Source organism: Phasianus colchicus, chromosome 1 (assembly GCF_987193195.1).
Source record: "Phasianus colchicus chromosome 1, bPhaCol1.hap1.1, whole genome shotgun sequence".
Taxonomy (NCBI): Eukaryota; Metazoa; Chordata; class Aves; order Galliformes; family Phasianidae; genus Phasianus; species Phasianus colchicus.
The window spans coordinates 25,908,448-25,920,485 of record NC_143436.1 but is presented as its reverse complement, the minus strand read 5'-3'; the positions used below and the strand labels follow the sequence as shown (position 1 = coordinate 25,920,485).

Genomic DNA, 12,038 nt, shown 5'->3' with positions numbered 1-12,038 from the left:
TAAAGCCCTAAAACAAACGAACATCTTTGCAGTAAAAAATCTTATATATCAAAAGGGAATCCTTAGCAGTTTTTTTTCCACTATTCTATACTTTCAAAGGATGTGTAGTAGTTGCACAGACCCATTCACAGTTGGCTGGGCTGACAGCAGGAGCCTTGCTTAATTTGAGCTTTAATGGAACTTTAGAACTAAAATGAGAGTAAAATCTGGAATGATCAGAAATACCATTTTAAGCCTTTCCCACCTCCCCAGAAGGGCCTCTGTGACAAAACACAGGCAGCTGGAAACAAAGCTGTCATATTGGACTCTTAAAGCAGGTAAGCTGAGCTAGAACTAATCTTGCAAAACTTTGGCTTTTCTGAAAATGCTGTAAGCTTTGCTGTGCTGCGTGAAAACTTAAAGCTTCAGAGCTTGAGAGCTTTAGGTTCTTAGCTTTTTAGAATGTATCCAGCTGTAGGAGCTGTCACAGTAAAAGCTGTTTTCAGAGATGCAAAAAGGATTTCTAAAAGGCAGTAGTGAGTCTCCAACTGGAAACACTCTAGCAGCATGCTTCTGACTCTCAAGGCATCGGGTAAAAAATCAGTGCTGTGTAGATGAGCAGTTCCTGTCCCAGCGAGAAAAACAAAGCAAGTACTCTGAGTGACCTTTTACTCTGTAGCTATCACACATTCTTGGAACAATGGTACACACTGACTGGGGTTCCACAACCTCCAGTGGTTTCATGGTAGGTCAGCAGGGCTACCGGGAATTGCTCTGACAACAAAAAGCCCAATTCAGCCAATATTTGTGAAGAAGAGATGTAAGAAACAGTGAAACAAAGCCTGATGCTCTTGTTGCCAGGCATTTTATACTTGCTTATTTCAGTTTCCAGAAGTCAAGTAAAACATTACTTGCTTATCTGTGACTGTAACACTCTGAATCATTTTACAGTGGAAAAATAGTCTTAAAAGCGAGCTAGCTAAGAAGTGTGCTGAGAGCCTTTTCCAGTTTCATTATGACAGAAATCTTGGAAGTTTTGTGGGGAGTTTATTTGTTGAAGGCAAATGAAGTGTCTAATTTTCATCTTGTTCCTCTCAAAATAATTTCCTCTGTAGCCAAACTGAGCAGAAAGCAAGCAATCAAAAGTGATGTAGGGAAAAAAAAAATTGTCAAATATCTTCAAAACTTTCTGCTGTTTGCTTTCTCTTCTTTAACATTTGAGCAATTAAGGGATTCCCCTCTGTCAGGGAAAATCTTCATCAACCCTATTGTAGCAGCTTTCTGGTACCTGTATGTATCAGCGGGAGCTGAGCGTGAGCCCCTTGAGAAGTTCTCAATTGCTGTCATTTGTGGCAGATTTCACCCAGGGTTTGTTACAGCTCCCTCAGGAATCTGCCTGAATTTTCTTAGTCTTAAAACATTTCCACACCTTTCCACTTACAGACCCAGTCCCTTTGCCAGCATGTTGCACAGGGGCCATCAGGCAAAACCAAGGTGAGCTCTGGGGGGAAGTCTTCAGTGCTTTGGAGGCTGCTGCACGTGTTTGGCTCAGAGCAACCCCAGAGCTGATATAAGGCTGCCATTCTGTGGTCAGGCCAGACTGGGACAGGAGGGCTTAAGCTGAGCCACCTAGAGGCTGTAGCCCCTCCGTGCTCCTTCTCGGTGTGGGCCAGGCTCTGGTCTCTTGTTGGATCAGTGATGGGGGCTTCGGGAGGCCACTGAGGAGATGAGAGCAGAACAACCATGCAAAGTTTGTGAGAAGTTATTTCTGGCTCTGCTTACCCTGTCCCACCATGCAGGGCAGTTTCCTCCGTGCACAGCAGTGTGCTGCCTCAGTCTTTTGCTTAGTCAGATAATTCAAAGAACATCTTAAAGCTTCTTGAAAATGTCTTGAAAATAAGTAGCTATCCTTTCTAAGCATAGATCAGATGATCCCTGGTTTAGTCCTTCTATAATTCAGCTAGCTGGAGCAGTACACATCATCCCCTACTACATGAAACTGATTAGATGCATCGCCTCGTGAAAGGCAATATGGATTCAAGAAAAGGGAAAGCTGAACTACTTCAGTACTTCTTCACATAGGCCTGAAGCATATTAAGCCAAACAAACAGTAATATGTGGGTAGGTCACTAGGCCAGAAGTCACGCAGTGACAGCGCAGTTGTACTGCAGGCTTCCTGTCTCACCTTCAAGTCCCTAAAGAACTGTCTGTCTGTGTACTCCCATCTGCAAAGCAGAGAGAATTCTCAACCACCCAAACTCTGTAGGAGTGAATCAGCTTCTGGTAGCCAGTATCTGTCATGTTTTACATGCTTATTTGGTCTTATAATAACTGACAAGCTTTCAGAATAGCTTACCAAACAATTAAGGTTTCCCTGAGTTGTGTGCAGAGCTTCATTTTTATCTACTTAGTAGCCTCAAATTAATAAAAAAGATACTAATACATTCAAAACTGAGAGATGAGGAAGTCTGTGATTGACTGGGCAGAATTTTTCCACAGTTGGTATGGAGTATCTGAATCAATACAGTGCAAAATTTCTCACTTTTCTACAGCAGAAATAATGTTCAGAGTGCTCAGAATGTAACTTGTTCACAAGAAGTGTTTGACAATTTAAAAGAACATTTCCTCCTCAAAGTTCACGTGGTGGGCTGACTAAAGCTCTCTGGGGGTTCCCCTTCTGCAGACTTCAAGCAGGGGAAATATCACCAAATATATCAGATCATATGTTTTCTTCTATTCTTTCCTGTCTGCAGACTGTCTAAGGTCCTCCGAGGTTCCTCTGGAGTGGAACTCCCCTTTGATACCCCAGAGTTATGGTTGACAAGGTAAAAACCTCAGCTTTTACTTTTGCCTTATGCTGCACTCACAAATATTTCCCTCCGGATTCCTATCTTCTCTTCTTTGTTCTGTCCCCATTAGTGAAACATGTTCTTTCTCCATTGCTCAAGTGTCCTTATGCCATAAATCAGGAAAAGTTTTTTGACTGCATGTCTCAGTTTCAGCAGGGATTAAATTGTTTTCCTCAGAGTGTCCGATGTGATGCTATGTTATTGGTTCTAGGAGAAAAACACCACTGATAAAACACCAGCATCTATAGCTCCTGCTAAGGAGTGCTGTACAGAGCCAAAGCCATTTGTAGCAAAAGGTCCAAGAAGCTGGGAGTGAACAGAATTGGGACAGCTGACTTAAAATAGCCAAAGGGCTATCCATACCATATGACATCATGCAGAAGAAATTTTGAAGGAGGCAGGAGTCCATCTCATTCTTTTCCACTGCTCAGGGGGCTGGCTAGCATTGGTTGGGAGCTTGTGAGCAATTGCTTGTGCATTGTTATATACATTTGTATATATGTACATATATATTGTCATAATTCTTTTCCTTTTCTCTATCTTAGTAAGTAGTTTTATCTCAACTCACAAGTTCTACCTTCTTTTTCTCCATTTCTTTCCCTCTCCCCACTGAGAAGGGAAGAGTGAGCAAATGACACTGGTGCTTAGCTACCTGCCGGGTTAAACCACAACACTGTATAAGCTCAGTCATTATACTCTTCTACAGATTTGATTTATTCTTCTCATCTTTTTCCAGACTTCATTCATCTTGCTGAAAGTTCATGTGTGGTCTAAGCTCGCCATCTAGGCTCCTTAATGGAGAAATAGAAAAATTATTCATTTCATCTCTGTTTTCAAACTTCAGGGGATAACATTACTCACATTGAATGGAGTTTTTCTACTACTTCCCTCCTCTCTCTCTCTCTTAAAGAAGTTTAGAAAACAACTTTACACTAAACAGTAGTTTGAAGAAAATCAGATAGGATGAATTTCTGTCCCACTTACCAAAAGCTTTCTCCCAAACAGCTGTTCCATTCCTCCACTCTCTAGCATTTCTGGACATTACAGATGCTCCATGAGGAGCCTCAAGAAAGAGGAATTCTTACGATATATAAAGCTTGCCAGGCAGTTGATCCACAGAGCCAAAAAAAATGGACTGGAAACATAATACAGACCTTTCTCCTGGAAAAGGTTAGTGTTGCCTGCTTCTGCAAATTATGGCATATCTTGAAGAAGGGGATATATTACTCCCAAGAACCTTCACCATCTCCCAACTTCTCTGCACAAAAAATGAAGAAAATACTAAACTGCACTCTCAAAAAGAACATCCAAATTACCATAATTCAAGATGCCATTTACAGACCAGTAGCCAGATATCTAAAATGAGTTTATAGTTAATCACACAAAGACATAGATGCATACCTCCAGGGTACTGCATCAGTAACTATCAGCATGAGTTCTTCTTTGTGCATGTAAATGACATGTAGTTGCTCACAGGCCTAAGAAGACCTAGCCTTTTCTTACAGGAGACTCACAGAATATCTTACCAGACCCAGACACTGGGGGGGAGTAATTGGTCTTTCTTTACAGTTTCTCATCCTTAAAAGGCATATATAATTGAGATAAAAATGGAAAGGCAAATAAGAGTCTAAATATTTTTTGTCATGTTTTGTCCCGTACAGAATCTTACATAGAGGGTTTTTTGACAGTTTCAGCTATAAACATGAACTATGTTTATAAAGTCTTCCAACTTCCCAAATAATTAGAGTCTTTAGTACTGTCTAGAGACTTCACTGCTCTCATGATTCAAAATAATATACTTTTCTGATATTATATGTATTATGACACAAAGTTCATATAGGATTCAGTGATATTTCCTCTGAATAATAAGAATTTAATGTACAGAACAAAAGGACATTGCACATCTCGTTGAGATCTCCTTCCATGACTCTAATAAGATTTACCGAATATCGTTCTGCAGCATTATGTTCTTTGCTGTTGTATTCCTCAGTGATTACTTTCTCTGTAATTTTTGGTTGCAGGCAAGGGGGAAAAAAGGAAATTTCTCTTTGATACCAATTTCAAATCGTTCTGAGATATGCGTAGGAGAAGGATATCTCAGTACAGTCATGACATTATTAAAAGCAAATAGAAAGAAACTGATTTGTGAGGCATTGTCAAGGTACATCTAATGTGCTTAGGAATCACTGACTTCAATGAAAGTGATAAAGAGAAATTTGAAGAAGTGTCTAACAGTAACTTCTTAAATTAAGAGATAGTCACAGTGGGCTCCAAGAACTAGATCCTGGGGACTTCCTCAGTCTGCTGAGACTGAAATCTACAACCCGCAATTTCCAAAACCACAAGTTCTTCATTCCATGTGTTATAACCAGGCTACAATTGAGCCAGTCTTTGGGACAGAGAGCAAGTTTGACCCTATACCCCATGGATGAACCACCATGGGACACTGGGATCGGATCAAGGTCTTAGGACTCTACTCTGAGGTCTACTTACACATTGTAGATTAAAACGTCAGTGGACAAAATGTACAAATGTCCCTTTGGTAGCAGGGACTAGAGGCCACTGCAGCAGCCAAGAAAAAAAACGTCTATCTGAAGCCTGGTCTTAGCCACAGCCCTTCCAATCTTTTCAAATGTGGTGTTCAGCTCTTGCACTAAAGAACTTCACTAGCCTCCACAGTGTTAGAATGATTTCATAGAGTATTTTTAATCCCTTTTTCAAGTAAATGAACACAAAGACCTAAAGATGGGTTTTAAATTACTGTCTCTATCACACACAGTTGTTGAGGACGCGAAATCTCCTGGGAGTTTGATCTGTGTTAATTAAATCAAAAAAAAAAAAAAAATCTCCATAAGGTCGAAAGCATGCTTAATGAATTAGCATGGAGGCCCCGTTGAGCAAAAGCCTTTTAAACTCCCGTGAAACAAATCAACTCACATTTTATTATTATCCACTTAACAAATTTAATCTGTCACTTTCTATCATGTGAAACCACAGCTTTTCATAAATGCTAATTAAAACCATTAAAAATGGAAATCTTCTTCTAAGGGGCTTATGCAAAGTGTGAATATTGATGCAAAGAGATAGGTCTATTTGTCCTTATGAATGAAAGATAGTACTTCTGGTACAGCAAGCTGTGCTTGAGAAAAATAATCTTCTGGGAGTAAGCATTGATGTCTAAATAAGTTTGAAACATAGAGGTGCTCCAGTAAGCACCTCCTAAAGGAAACTGCTGTTGCCATGGGGTAATATCAGTTTTAAGGAATGTCACTGTATTCAAACCACACCAAAAAAAAAAAAAAAAAAAAAAAGTCAAATCCTTATAATCCATATATATTGAAGCCAATTTAGGGATCATTTTGACCCATGAATTATTAGTGTACAGGAATACAAAACAGCAGAACTGAATCTGGTAGAACTCACAGAGCACTAAATTGAGTTACACTCCCAGCAAGATTTAGAATTCACATGAAGTACATCCTTTCTTTAGCAGCTACTTTTACTCTGCTGATTTTTTCCAACCATACATTGAGGAGCCCAAGCTCCAAAATCTGGTGATTACTACCAGATTTTCTCTAGTAGATTCTAAGCAGGATGACAGTTTATTAGGAATTAAAAAAAAAAAAAAAATCATACTTTAAAAATCTATTTGAAGATTTAAAGAAGCCTTTAAATCCTTTTTTACTTTGCACTTTATTTGGACTTCTACTGTTTTTCTTGCATTCACTGAGTCCTTTTTTATTTCTTTCCTAAAGATATCTTCAGATCAATTCATTTTCCAACACTTCAGCATACATCAAAAAAACACTGAGGCCTCCTCCTACAAAAGCACTGAAAAATACATCTGGAAGGGCCATCAGGAAATCCTTTCATCTATTCCCCAGATCTACTTTGTGATAAACGATACCCATATCATTCCTTATGGGTGTTCATACTGTAAGATTTTAAAAGCTTCCCTGGTGGAAGTTCCTTCACTGACCACACGACACTTCTCAGAAGCAGTGTGTACAAGTCCTGACATAAACTCAGATGTTACTGTTATCCATTTATTATTATCTGTCACACTAAATCACTTCTATTTATGTTTATATTTATTTCATATTTATATTTATTTTCTATATAGAAGTGCATATACATAAGTATTTAACTATAAATCTTCTATAAAATATATTTATGAACCCTATGTTTATGTTTATAACATGAAATGCTCCTGGATATTTAATTTCATTAGACAAATATTTTTCATTATTAGAAATAGTATGTGCTTTTTAAATGCTGCCTACCAAGTTTTTAATATAACTATCTTATTTTACTTTCAATCATTCAAAGTATCAAGGTCTGCAGACTTCCAAACAATGCTATTCAGCTTCAGACTACATTTGCTGACAAGAATTTAAAATATCACATGCCAACAACATTAAATTAATAAGCTAGGTTTACCAAAAAGGGGCTGGCACCTGTTACTGGTAAATGCAATGGTATTTCATTCAATTGAGGAAATTCAAGACAGATCTGAGTCATTCTCACTCACATGACGTTCAAGTGCCTACACACAAAAAAAATAACATACACAATTTTTTACTCCTGAGACTTCATATCTCAAATGTCTTAGATTAGTGATCTCACTTTGGTTTCGGTTTTTGTTAACATAATACTCTGAAAATGAAATTTTGCAAACGTGGGACCATATCCTCAGATCTGTTTCAAGAGACATTAAGTTGGGTCAGCCATTCCAGCAAGGGATTTTTCCTCCATCAGGGGATTCTTCACATCTTTTGAGCTAAGATACACATTTTCCCAAAACTTCACACAGTGGGAATGTGAAAAGTAAAAATCAAAGGATTGCTATAGGTAAATATCTGCAATTGCAAAAAATGGGTTCCAATGAATGGGTCAACATCAAGGCAGGGAGAAATGACAAAAAGCCATCTTTGTCACCTTTCTCTGATTCTGTGTCAGAAACACGTAAGACAATTGAAGAGACAGAAAAGAATCATAGCAGTAAACCAGGTTTATTTAAGAGGGGAGAAAAATTAGTCATTTCTGACAGGTCAGTAGCTGAATTTTCTCTTATTTTCAGCAGAAAAATAAGTTTTTTTTTTTTTTTTTTTCCTATGTAAAGGTGGCAGCAGTAACTGTGGTTAGAAGGAAAAAATAGGTCAGATAGTCAAGCTGGAGATAACAGTGGATCAATTTCAAACTTAAAACGTGAACTAAGGATATATTAAATAAACAAAGTAACTAAAATTAAATATAAATAAGTAAATAAGAAGATAATGGGAGTACTTAAGCAAGAACAAGATAGCTATTTATAAAATGGTAGAATGATGTGAGAGTGACAGACTGAGAAAAAAAAATTACCTCATAGGTGTTGACCTTAAGTTCTCATGATAGAACAAAACTGGCATGGATTATTTAAATTACTATCAAGAGCTCAGATGAGGATATCCAATCGGCAAATTGTCATTTTATTTGGGTTAGAGTATCCACTGTGTGGAAAAAGCAGCATTGATTTCTACATTTCCAATCAGCCAAAGATGGAAGTGATCTCAGAAGATCATCAGGCCCAACGTTTCATCGAAAAGGGAGCCTAGGTGGGATTATCATCCAGCACACTGTCCAATCACATTTTGAAAATCTCTGGTGATAAGGGAGGCACGTGCAGTGTGTTCAGAACCTAGTGAATAGACTCTGAGAATTTTGAGAACTATTCAAAAAAATAGAAGTATATAAAAGTATAAAGAATAAAAAGACCCTCATGTATTGTTAAAAATTAGTATGACATGCAAGTGACACTTATGACTTCATCCACATTTATATCTAGGCAAACAGTGGAAAGTTAAACCAAAATAAAATGGTAACATTAAAATCTATTATGTTTAAGATAAACCTGTCTTCTGTAAATGTTCATAGTTTATTGCGTAACTATTTTTACCTGTCCATCGGGCAGCAGCTTTGCATTTAATAAACACTTTTTTTTCTAGATATCAGTGCCAGATATTGTGTCTTTCACCTTTTTATCGTCTGCTTTTATTTCCTTATCATCACGCTGCCTTAGTCACTAAGAACTTGACATCCTATTTTTTAGCGTGTGCTCAGATAAGTAGAGCAAACTGAGAAACTTTCTGTGTTAGACAGCAGAAGTTAGATGGAAAGGGTAACAAAGATCCTGTGAGTCATTTGGACATGACACAGAGACAATCTTATGGAAAAATCTACTGAGAAAAATTGTGGTCAGGATACAAGAAATTAGTCTAGAGTAAGGGAAAAAAAAAAAAAAAAAAAAAAAAGCACATCATTTTAGAATTTAAATCCATGAAATTAAGAGCTTCTTATATATATGGCAAATATATATATTTTTTTAATTGGCTCTTTAGTATCCATTTTTTACCATAACATCTTCTTGTACCAAGTGGACAGGTAAATACACAGTCCCCCTTTACTCTTAGGCCATAAAGAGGAATTTCCTAATCACTGAGAGTAAGTCGAAAGAGACAAAGATTTGTAATACTTTTCACTCAAATCTACTTTCAATAGGGAGCTGAGCATCCAGCATTGCATACATATGTAGATATGTATGTGTATATTGTACACAAAGACACATATGTTGTCTACATGTGGTTATGCTCCAGGCACTGAAGTCTACATCACAGACAGGGTGACACTGGACACAGAGCACACATAGTGTAAACACATGCAGAACAAGCACATACAGTACAATCTCAGTGCACATTGCCAAAGCCATGGCTGTCTCCTCTATGGGAAGGCCAAGAAGGCTTGGATGCAACACAGACTTATCCTTTACATAGGCCAAGCCCTTGTTCCTAAACTCCTAGTCTCATTTGCAAAGAAGGAACTGGAAGAGAAGCATAGCTATATGTTGAAAGAATATAGATCCCCCTTTTTTTATATCTAAAAATGCGTAGTGACATTTGAAAGGAGGAAGTGTGTTCCAAATATAGATGTGGGAGATTTCGGTATTGTCATTCTGTGCTGCTAAAAACCTTGATAGAACAACTGAACAATGATTGTTTCATATATACAGAGCCATTACTTACAGGACGCTACATATTTTTCATCCACTCAGGGCATGATTTTGATGCCTTTATTCATGCTTAATAGAGCTTTACTTCTTGAGTAGCTCCCCCCTATGTCAGTGGGAGCACTCATGCGTTACGTATAAACATATTCTAATATTAGGCATTTTATTTTTTATAGCTTTATTGCTCTTTCATAATGTAAGTAAATATAAATACACCCTATTTTAGAATAAATTTTCTTTCAAGGGTAAGTGGACCAAAATAAGTGCTTATATATATATATGAGCAAAATAATAAAATCGTTATTTTAAATCTCACGTCTCTCATGAAAAGATAATGATCTCGGAATTGGGAAGCCAAGACCTTGCTATTAATTCTAATAATTCTAATTATTAGCCGAAGAAAATGTGTTAACTGCCTTGGAAAATATAATGAAAGTGATTGCTGAAAGAAAAAATAAATTTATGACACTAACTCTAGTATTCTGTTATAAATAACTAAAAAAGTCTAATTTCATATGACATTCAGTTCTATAAACACTGTAACACACACACAGGCTTCTTGCTTCCATCAGATTCATAGAATTTAAATGCCAGTAAGACATCCAGGTGTTCGTTTTTTTTTTTCTTCTTTAAAGCCAAAGAACGGATGGAGAAACCAGGACATGATTACCTCCGCGGTGTCAGAAATTTTAAAGAGCATACTGACATATTTTTCTTTCTCTCTCTTTCACCTAACTCCATTTTCCTTGGCTTGAGAATACTCTAACCGCCTGTCAAAGAGCTTTTGTGCTGCCTTATACCCAGGACAGCTATTCTAATTAGAAACTAAACTTCCGGACTTGTCACTGTGCCATTCCACAATTTCTGACCAAAGTAAGCAATGAAGTTGCAACTTTATGTCCAACGCCATTATATTTACATCTTGCAATTGAGAGGTGAAAAGTAAGTGTGAAAAAGTCCACACGCCTGTGAAACTGTTTAGTTTACAACAGTTTCTACATTGTTTTTCAAACCCTACACCAGATTTCAAAAGCGAAAACAACAAAAAAAGTAACAACCTTGCAATTAAGGCCAATAAACTGCTTGCACCTCCACATAATGAAATTTACATGGCTGAAAATCTTTCTGCCAGAAAAGCTCAGCTGCCACAGCCTCGCTGTGGGATGGACCACCTTCTCCTGCTGCTCTTCCCTTGTCCTCTCCCAGCACCTCCGCAGCTGCACAGCTGGAGCACAGATGAGAAGCTGACTCACACCGGAGCATCAGCCAGCACCAACAACTGATGAGTGCTGCACTTGCACACGCTGCTCCAACAGTGATTTTTGGCAGCGTGCATCAAAGAATATGACTCAGCCAAAAAGACAGACTTCTCTCTAAGCAACTCAGCACTCACCTTGTGAACTACAACAGTGCTACAATAAAGGCAGGTTTTAGTACATAACAATGAATTTCAAGGCATTTTCATAAAACAGATAACACCCTGGTTACCAATGTCGCACTCCCTTTAACACTCATGTTTTGTCATCTCATTAATCTTCTGAACTATGATACGAGGCATTTTATGGCAATGAAAGGTATTTTCCTGTTTGTCCAACAAAATGACCCCCAGCCAGCTCAGATTATCTTGGGACATCACTATAGTATAAATGCATAAATATCTTAGTTCTCACAGCTAGCTGCAGTGAAGTTAGGTTTCCCTCCTTTTTTTTTCCTATATTTTAATCAGGAGCATCTGCTTTCTATTTGCTGAATAAATATTCTGAAAAACGTTACCTTCAGTAATGCTGCAGACACATGATTTGCTGTGAATTTTCTGTATTGGCTTTTCAGACACAGAGCATGTTCTCCTTCAGTTCTATATAGGATTGTGTCCCCCTTCAGACAAGGTCATGCTATATAAACCAATGCCACTTCCTCTTTTTCACAGAAAACCCATTTCCCATTTATTAAACAGAAATCTTATGCTGTGACCAATGAAAAAGCATAAATATTTTGGCTACTGTCACTCACTCAGAGAAATTTCAGGATATTGTTTAAAAATAAAAAAATAGGTGTTTCTACAGTGCTGTTCTTCTATCACAATTTTAGTGAGGAGGCCCTGAAAAGTAGCAGCGTTCAACATTGCACATGATAAAAAATAAAATACACATTCAGACTAATGAATACCA

General features: G+C 37.6%; 1 protein-coding gene across 2 annotated transcripts in view; it reads right to left on the bottom strand.

Moving 5' to 3' along the window:
- TFEC (transcription factor EC) overlaps positions 1-11,722 on the bottom strand; it is a 131,992-nt gene extending 120,270 nt beyond the window's left edge. For both annotated transcript variants that reach the window (XM_090137337.1, XM_090137342.1), the window contains exon 1: positions 11,644-11,722. The gene's annotated coding sequence lies outside the window, so the exon portion shown is untranslated. The remainder of the gene's footprint in view (positions 1-11,643) is intronic.
- Between the last annotated feature and the right edge of the window lie 316 nt (positions 11,723-12,038).